This window comes from Engystomops pustulosus, chromosome 2, assembly GCF_040894005.1.
Source record: "Engystomops pustulosus chromosome 2, aEngPut4.maternal, whole genome shotgun sequence".
NCBI classification, from domain to species: domain Eukaryota; kingdom Metazoa; phylum Chordata; class Amphibia; order Anura; family Leptodactylidae; genus Engystomops; species Engystomops pustulosus.
In genome coordinates this window covers 139,842,896-139,852,728 of record NC_092412.1, presented here as the reverse complement: position 1 = coordinate 139,852,728, position 9,833 = coordinate 139,842,896, and positions in this window count along the sequence as shown.

Genomic DNA, 9,833 nt, shown 5'->3' with positions numbered 1-9,833 from the left:
ATGGCGGCGCCCATGCGCCGCTAACTGTTTGAGGCTGCTGGCAGCTTTGCCGGCAGCCCACACTGTAAAAACACTGTTACCGGTAAGACTTTGCTGCAATATGCAGCAAAGACTTACCGGCTATGGAGAGGGCTCAGCCCGTGAGCCCTCTCCATGCAGCGCGACGCGACCGCCGTCGTGAATATACGGCGGGCGGTCACGAACCGGTTAATATACAGTCTGCACTCCATCTTCACAGAAAAAAAATAAAATGTAGATATTTTTGCTAATTTATGAAACAAAAAAAACTGAAATATCACATGCTCATAAGTATTCAGACCCTTTGCTGTGACACTCATATTTAACTCACATGCTGTCCATTTCCTTCTGATCCTCCTTGAGATGGTTCTACTCCTTCATTGGAGTCCAGCTGTGTTTAACTAAAATGATTGCACTTGGTCAGGAAAGGCACACTTTCTGTCTATAGAAGACCTTACAGTGCATACGAGAGCATATGAGAATTATGAGGTCTAAGGAACTGCCCAATGAGCTCAGAGACAGAATTGTGGCCAGGCACAGATCTGACCAAGGTTACAAAATAATTTCTGCAGCACTTAAACATCCTAAGAGCACAGTGGTTTTCTGGTCTGCTGAGAAGAAGATTAAACTTTTTGGTGAATTTACACTAGGGATAGCGTGATCCCTCATAGACAGTGGCGGATTAAATTAATATTTTGTAAATATTTTTTTTCACTATTTTTCAGAACCCCTAGGGAAATTTAACCATAGGCTATCTGGTTGATCCTATCATATACTGCCATACTACGTATAACAGTGGATGGGTATTTTAAACATCATTTAAACATCTATTATAATGTGCAAATCTCACATTGTAATAGAAGGGTTAAAACCAGACAGCCTTGGGTCTTTGTAAGACTCAAGGCTGTCATGGTAACCGATTGCCCATGTGCCGCCAGGATTTAAATGCCTCCGGCAGCTTACCCCTGCAATTAGTGCCAGTGCCAACCACGGTTGTTACCGTTGGGTGTTTGCTGCACTATGCAGCAAATGACCACCTTGTATGTAAAAGGCTCAGTCTGTGAGCCCTCCCCATACACCCGCAGCTGATGTGTGACGTACAGATACATCAGTAAGGGGTAAAAGGAAATCTTTCATCAAAATCCAGCATGATAACCAGGAACATTTACTGATGTACCTAGGCACAGTGACTGTGGTAATCATCTTATATTTGTTATCCATGGCCTCCTTCTTTAAAAAATTTACTTTTAAAATTGTGAGCCGGTTTATCATTGGCACTCTTGAAGCACCAGTGCTGGGCCCCATGATCTGGATCATTTCGGGGGTGCCAATGCTGGAGCTCTAATAGCTCCAATGATAATCCATCCCTGCTGACTGTCCTTATCGGCCCCGGCCGCACACACCCACCCATGCAGCACAAAAACTGCATGCAGGACAGGGAAGGAGGCTGTGCAGGGGTGGGGGCGAAGCTTACCATAGCTGCTCATATCTGTGTGCAAAGTGAAACAGCAGCAGCTTCATGCAGGATCCTCTACCCTCTGACAGCAGCATGAAGAGTGGAGAAGGGGAGAGGGCACCATATAAGTAAGGAGCCGGAAGTCCCTGCAAGTGTTCCGAAAATGAAGGTTAGTGTATGGAACCTGTGTCTGTAACCTGTGTCTGTAATCTGTAGCATATCACCAACTTCAGTCCGGCCCATTTTTGGAGTTTTGTGTAAAATGATCAATAATTTGACTTTTTTTCTTTCTCTTTTGTGTTTTTTCATTGCAAGCAAAATAAATGACTATATTAATACCAAAGAATTTGTGATTGCAATAATTTTCTGACAGAATTGCAGGGGTGCCAATACTTTTGGCCACCACTGTATATACACTGCAGCACCTGCACACTTCATCACCCCACATACAGTACATGTATATGCATTGCAGCACGATACCCCCCACACAGGTATATACACTGCAGGAGCACATCACTCACACATACATGTTTATACACTGCAGCACATCACCGTCCCATACATGTATATACATTTTAGCACATCACCCCCACATACAGCTATATACATTTGCAACACCCCTGCCAATGCATAGGCTAGGTGGTTATTGCGAATAGCGCCATCTCCATGTCAAGATCTATATGGTGAGCCTATGCAACTCATCCAGAAGCTACTGCTAGGTGAGAAATTGCAGCTGGAAGCCACTACCTGGTAAGGCAAGAGTTAAGCATGCCAAATGTTATTGTTCAGTGATATTCCTTGTAATATTGCGAAGCAAGCTGGAAGCTGGCTGGAGGATGCTACAACCTGGAGTATAAAATTCCCTGGTGGGCAGGAGCAAATGGTCCTGCAGTCTAGTGATGGGAATTCTGGCTCTTGTTAGTGAGCTGGCTCATCAAGTTTAGCTCACTAAGAAGAGCCGGCTCCTCTGGCTCACCTCTCCGTGGCCTGCCTCTCCTGGCCGACTGGCCCACCTGTCCCGGCCGCAGCCACCTCTCCCGGCCGTCCCCCTCACCTGTCCGCGTTTGTAGCTGTTATATCTTAATATGTTTATATGCATCTCTTTATACTGTATGGTGAGTGTGTGTGTGTATGCATACTCTATGACTGTATATAGGTGTGTATATACTGTATGTGTGTGGTGAGTGTGTATATGCTTTATATATGTGTACATGCTGTATGACTGTGTTTGTATATATATATGAGCGGCACGCTGTGTTATTGTATGGTATATAGTGGCACGCTGTATGTATTGTATTGTATATGGCAGCACGCTGTATGTATTGTATACTATATGGCAGCACACTGTGGGGCACATGTATTATCGCATCTGCACCAAAAAAATGCCTGTATTTTAATATTTTTTTTGGCGCAGAACTGTTGGGGATCATTTATAATGTGTTTGCGCCAGAAAAAATAGATGTTTCCAACTATCCCGACTCCTCCGTCTTTTTTTGGCACAAGTGGGCGTAGCCTAACGTGTCCACATTATCCTCCACATTTATGTGTATTTTGTCTGCATTTTTAGGCGCAAATTTTGGCGCACGATTGACCAGGAAAAATTGGTCTGAGAGCAAAATTAAGGCGCAGTCCGTGAAAGATTTTGGCGCACACTTCATCACTGTCGGCATTTTTCTGGCGCACAACTGATTAATTCCGTTTACCCAGTAATCACTAACAGCCGTGCACCACTTTAATACATGGGGCTGTGCTTTATGGAGACTGATTTCCGATGCCGACAGTCGTCCTTGCGGCACAATTAGTAAATACCTCCTGTGGTTATTGTATTACATTATTTTGTATATAAAATACACACATCGTGCCGCCATATAGTATATAATGTATACAGTGTGTCGCCATGTAATATAAAATACACACAGTGTGCCGCCATACAGTATATAATACATACAGCGTGCCGCCATATATTGTTTAACCCCTTAAGGACGGAGGGTTTTTCGGCTAATTTCTCGCTCTCCAACTTCAAAAATCCATAACTTTTTCATTTTTACGTGTACAGACCTGTGTGAGGGCTTATTTTGTGCGTAAAAATTTTACTTTCCCGTAATGTTATTTATTTTAACATGCCGTGTACTGCGAAGCTGAAAAAAAATTCCAAATGTGGAAAAATTGAAAAAAAACCGCACGTGCGTCACGTTCTTGTGGGCTCAGTTTTTACGACTTTCACTCTTCGCTCCAAATAACATGCCTACTTTATTCTTTGGTTCGGTGCGATCGCGGTGATACCAAATTTATATAGGTTTTATTGTGTTTTAATACATTTTCAAAAATTAAACGAATGTGTACAAAAAAGAAAAAAAAATTTTTGCCATCTTCTGACGCTAATAACTTTTTCATACTTTGGCGCACGGAAATGTGTGAGGGGTCATTTTTTGCGAAATGAGGCGACGTTTTCAATGCTACCATTTTGAGGTCTGTGCGACATTTTGATCATTTTTTATTTCATTTTTTATGTTATGTAAAAAGGTGTAAAAGTCGCATTTCGGACATTTGGGCGCCATTTCCCGCCTCGGAGGTCACCGCCGGCCGTAACCGTTTTTATATTTTGATAGATCGGGCATTTTGGGACGCGGCGATACCTAATATGTCTGTGATTTTTACTGTTTGTTATGTTTTATATCCGTTCTAGGGAAAGGGGGGTGATTTGAACTTTTAATATTTTATTAATTTTTTTTATTTTTTAAACTTTTTTTTTTTTTTTTTCCACTATTTTTTAGACCATCTAGGGTTCATTAACCCTAGATGATCAGATCGCTCCTACCATATACTGCAATACTACAGTATTGCAATATATGGCGTTTTTGCAGGTCTTACATTACAATGAGCCACTGGCTCATTGTAACGAACCTGCATAAACCATGTAGCCTCGTGTCAAGAGAAGACCCGAGGCTACCATGGTAACCGATCGCCGCCCCCCGATGACGTACGGGGGCGTGGCGATCGAAAAAAAGATGGCGGCGCCCGCACGCCGCCGTCTTTTAAACGCCGCCCGCGACTTTGCGGGCGGCGTTTAGAGGGTTAATAGCCGCGATCGGTGCAAGCACCAACCGCGGTTATTAGCGGTGGGGGTTTTGTGCAAAATGCAAAAACCCCCACCTCTGTATGAAGAGGACTCAGCCCGTGAGCCCTCTTCATACATCCCTTATACCTCTGCGCCGTAGAGCTACGGCGCAGAGCGTTAAGGGGTTAAAGGAAACCTACTACTTGAAGTGGCAGGTTTCCGATGGCAATACCGGGCACCAGCTCAGGGTGAGCTGGTGCCGGATCTTATTTTAGTTAGTGTTTTAAACCGCGGTATCGCGGTTTAAAACACTTTTTAAACTTTATAGCCGGCGCAGGCAGGTACGCGCTCAGCGCTTACCATGCGCGCGGCTACATAGGAAGTGAATGAGAGCCGCGCGCATGGTAAGCGCCGAGCGCGTACCTGCCTGCGCCGGCTATAAAGTTTAAAAAGTGTTTTAAACCGCGATACCGCGGTTTAAAACACTAACTAAAATAAGCTCCGGCACCAGCTCACCCTGAGCTGGTGCCCGGTATTGCCATCGGAAACCTGCCACTTCAAGTGGTAGGTTTCCTTTAAACCATACAGTGGGTCGCCATATAGTATATAATGCATACAGCATACCACCATAGTTCCACCATACAGTATATAATACATACAGTGTGCCGCCATACAGTATATAATACATACAGCATACCGCCTTATAGTATACAATACATACAGCATACCGCCATATAGTATATAATACATACAGCATACCGCCATGTATTATATAATACATACAGCCAAGGTCGGACTGGGGTGCCTGGGGCCCACCAGTGAAATTGATTTTGGGGGCCCACCTACTACTGCATATAAATATTCTGGGATGAGGGAATTTGTAAGCACTAGCGGGGGCAGTGATGCAGAGGATAAGCTAAGCCCTTTCTCCCACCTTTTCTGCTAGTGCTCGGCTCTTGGTTTGTGTACAGGAGCTGCAGTGGTGATATCACATCAGGGCATTAATGTTAGGGATAGTATAAGAGTTACCCCTGGTGTCCCGGGCTTCTGCTGGTGGCTGGGCTGTGGTTAGGGATAGTATAAGAGTTACCCCTGGTGTCCCGGGCTTCTGCTGGTGGCTGGGCTGTGGTTAGGGATAGTATAAGAGTTACCCCTGGTGTCCCGGGCTTCTGCTGGTGGCTGGGCTGTGGTTAGGGATAGTATAAGAGTTACCCCTGGTGTCCCGGGCTTCTGCTGGTGGCTGGGCTGTGGTTAGGGATAGTATAAGAGTTACCCTTGGTGTCCCGGGCTTTCTGCTGGTGACTGGGCTGTGGTTAGGGATAGTATAAGAGTTACCCCTGGTTTCCCGGGCTTTCTGCTGGTCGCTGGGCTGTGGTTAGGGATAGTATAAGAGTTACCCCTGGTTTCCCGGGCTTTCTGCTGGTCGCTGGGCTGTGGTTAGGGATAGTATAAGAGTTACCCCTGGTGTCCCGGGCTTCTCCTGGTGGCTGGGCTGTGGTTAGGGATAATATAAAAGTTACCCCTGATGTCCCGGGCTTTCTGCTGGTGACTGGGCTGTGGTTAGGGATAGTATAAGAGTTACCCCTGGTTTCCAGGGCTTTCTGCTGGTGGCTGGGCACTGGTTAGGGATAGTATAAGAGTTACCCCTGGTGTCCTGGGCTTCTGCTGGTGGCTGGGCTGTAGTTAGGGATAGTATAAGAGTTACCCCTGGTTTCCAGGGCTTCTCCTGGTGGCTGGGCTGTGGTTAGGGATAGTATAAGAGTTACCCCTGGTTTCCAGGGCTTTCTGCTGGTGGCTGGGCTGTGGTTAGGGATGTAAGTGTTCGCACTGCACCAACCTTCCAATAAGGAAATGCTGAAAACCTTTATAAGAACTGATGACAATAACCCTACTCTGGTGCCCGCACCACAAAGACAAGTCACACCTGTCTCTCTGACCCTATAGATATAACAGTATATTAGCTGAGAGCAGTCTCACACTAGAAGGTAAGTCAGGGACTACAATACTGATCGGACACACTGCCATCCCCCCCTCCATATTTTATTAATGCCCCCCATGCAAACTGCTATCCCCATACATGCTGCCATTCCCTCCAGCATCTAAGGTTTGAGTGCGGTGCACGCACTCAGTGATAGTACCCAAGCGTCCGCTTCCGGCCGCATTGAGTACTATTGCAGCCATTGGCAGGGGCCTCCAATACAGGGGTGAAGAATTTAAGCCTTTATGCTGCCCGAGGCGAGCCATAGAGAGACCACCCCCCCATATATGTAATATGTAGTACAAAATGCATACAGTGTATCGCCATGTAGTACAAAATGCATACAGTGTACCGCTATGTAGTACAAAATGCATACAGTGTACCGCCATGTAGTACAAAATATATACAGCGTACAGTAATCAGTGTATACAGCTCCCCCAGCAATCACTATATACAGCTCCCCCAGTAATCACTGTATACAGCTCTCCCAGTAATCACTGTATACAGCTCCCCCAGCAACCACCGTATACAGCTCCCCCAGTAATCAGTGTATACAGCTCCCCCAGCAACCACCGTATACAGCTCCCCCAGCAATCAGTGTATACAGCTCCCCCAGCAATCAGTGTATACAGCTCCCCCAGCAATCACTGTATACAGCTCCCCCAGCAATCACTGTATACAGCTCCCCCAGTAATCACTGTATACAGCTCCCCCAGCAACCACTGTATACAGCTCCCCCAGTAATCACTGTATACAGCTCCCCCAGCAATCACTATATACAGCTCCCCCAGCAATCACTATATACAGCTCCCCCAGCAACCACTGTATACAGCTCCCCCAGCAACCACTGTATACAGCTCCCCCAGTAATCACTATATACAGCTCCCCCAGCAATCACTATATACAGCTCCCCCAGCAACCACTGTATACAGCTCCCCCAGCAACCACTATATACAGCTCCCCCAGCAATCACTATATACAGCTCCCCCAGCAATCACTATATACAGCTCCCCCAGTAATCACTATATACAGCTCCCCCAGTAATCACTATATACAGCTCCCCCAGCAATCACTGTATACAGCTCCCCACTAATCACTATATACAGCTCCCCCAGCAACCACTATATACAGCTCCCCCAGCAATCACTGTATACAGCCCCCACAGCAATCACTATATACAGGTCCCCCAGCAACCACTGCATACAGCTCCCCCAGTAATCACTATATACAGCTCCCCCAGTAATCACTATATACAGCTCCCCCAGCAACCACTGTATACAGCTCCCCCAGTAATCACTGTATACAGCTCCCCCAGCAATCACTGTATACAGCTCCCCCAGCAATCACTATATACAGCTCCCCCAGTAATCACTGTATACAGCTCCCCCAGTAATCACTGTATACAGCTCCCCCAGTAATCACTGTATACAGCTCCCCCAGCAATCACTATATACAGCTCCCCCAGCAATCACTATATACATCTCCCCCAGTAATCACTGTATACAGCTCCCCCAGCAATTACTGTATACAGCTCCCCCAGCAATCACTGTATACAGCTCCCCCTGTAATCACTATATACAGCTCCCCCAGTAATCACTATATACAGCTCCCCCAGTAATCACTATATACAGCTCCCCCAGCAATCACTGTAAACAGCTCCCCCAGCAACCACTGTATACAGCTCCCCCTGTAATCACTATATACAGCTCCCCCAGCAATCACTATATACAGCTCCCCCAGTAATCACTATATACAGCTCCCCCAGCAATCACTGTATACAGCTCCCCCAGCAATCACTATATACAGCTCCCCCAGCAACCACTGTATACAGCTCCCCCAGTAATCACTGTATACAGCTCCCCCAGCAACCACTGTATATAGCTCCCCAGCAACCACTGTATACAGCTCCCCAGCAACCACTGTATACAGCTCCCCCAGCAATCACTGTATACAGCTCCCCCAGCAACCACTGTATATAGCTCCCCCAGCAATCACTGTATACAGCTCCCCCAGCAATCACTGTATACAGCTCCCCCAGCAATCACTGTATACAGCTCCCCCAGCAACCACTGTATATAGCTCCCCCAGCAATCACTATATACAGCTCCCCCAGCAATCACTATATACAGCTCCCCCAGCAACCACTGTATACAGCTCCCCCAGTAATCACTGTATACAGCTCCCCCAGCAACCACCATATACAGCTCCCCCAGCAATCACTATATACAGCTCCCCCAGCAATCACTGTATACAGCTCCCCCAGCAATCACTGTATACAGCTCCCCCAGCAATCACTGTATACAGCTCCCCCAGCAACCACTGTATATAGCTCCCCCAGCAATCACTATATACAGCTCCCCCAGCAATCACTATATACAGCTCCCCCAGCAACCACTGTATACAGCTCCCCCAGTAATCACTGTATACAGCTCCCCCAGCAACCACCATATACAGCTCCCCCAGCAATCACTATATACAGCTCCCCCAGCAATCACTGTATACAGCTCCCCCAGAAATCACTATATACATCTCCCCCAGTAATCACTGTATACAGCTCCCCCAGCAACCACCGTATACAGCTCCCCCAGCAACCACCGTATACAGCTCCCCCAGTAATCACTGTATACAGCTCCCCCAGCAATCACTATATACAGCTCCCCCAGCAATCACTATATACAGCTCCCCCAGCAATCACTATATACAGCCCCCCCAGCAATCACTATATACAGCTCCCCCAGCAATCACTATATACAGCTCCCCAGCAATCACTATATATAAATATACACACACATTACATATTACACCTATTTATAAACCTATTTCATGTTATACCAGTATATACACACACAAACACACATTACACCTATATCTACACCCTTTATATGGTATACCTGCATATACACACATATATCACATGTAAAACCTGTATATACACATACATGACACACACATATATATATATACACACCTAATACATGTTATACCATTATATACACACATATAGAACACATTACACCTATATATACAGCTATTACATGTCATCAGTCTATATACAAGCACAGGACATGTTGTACACACATATATACACATGACAAAACACACATACACAGGGAAGACACATACATATACACATTACACTTACCTCATATCCAGCAGCAGGTCCAGGTCAGGCAGTGGATGGAGCTGTCTCCTCTGTGCAGGAGGCCGGGCTGGTGGGCGGGGCTTCTCCTGTCAGCTCTGCCGGGCTGCACCTCCAGGGAGACCAGCCACAGATTTGAATGTGGTGCTCCCGCGCTTCCTCCCCCTCGCTCCTCCTCCTGTTC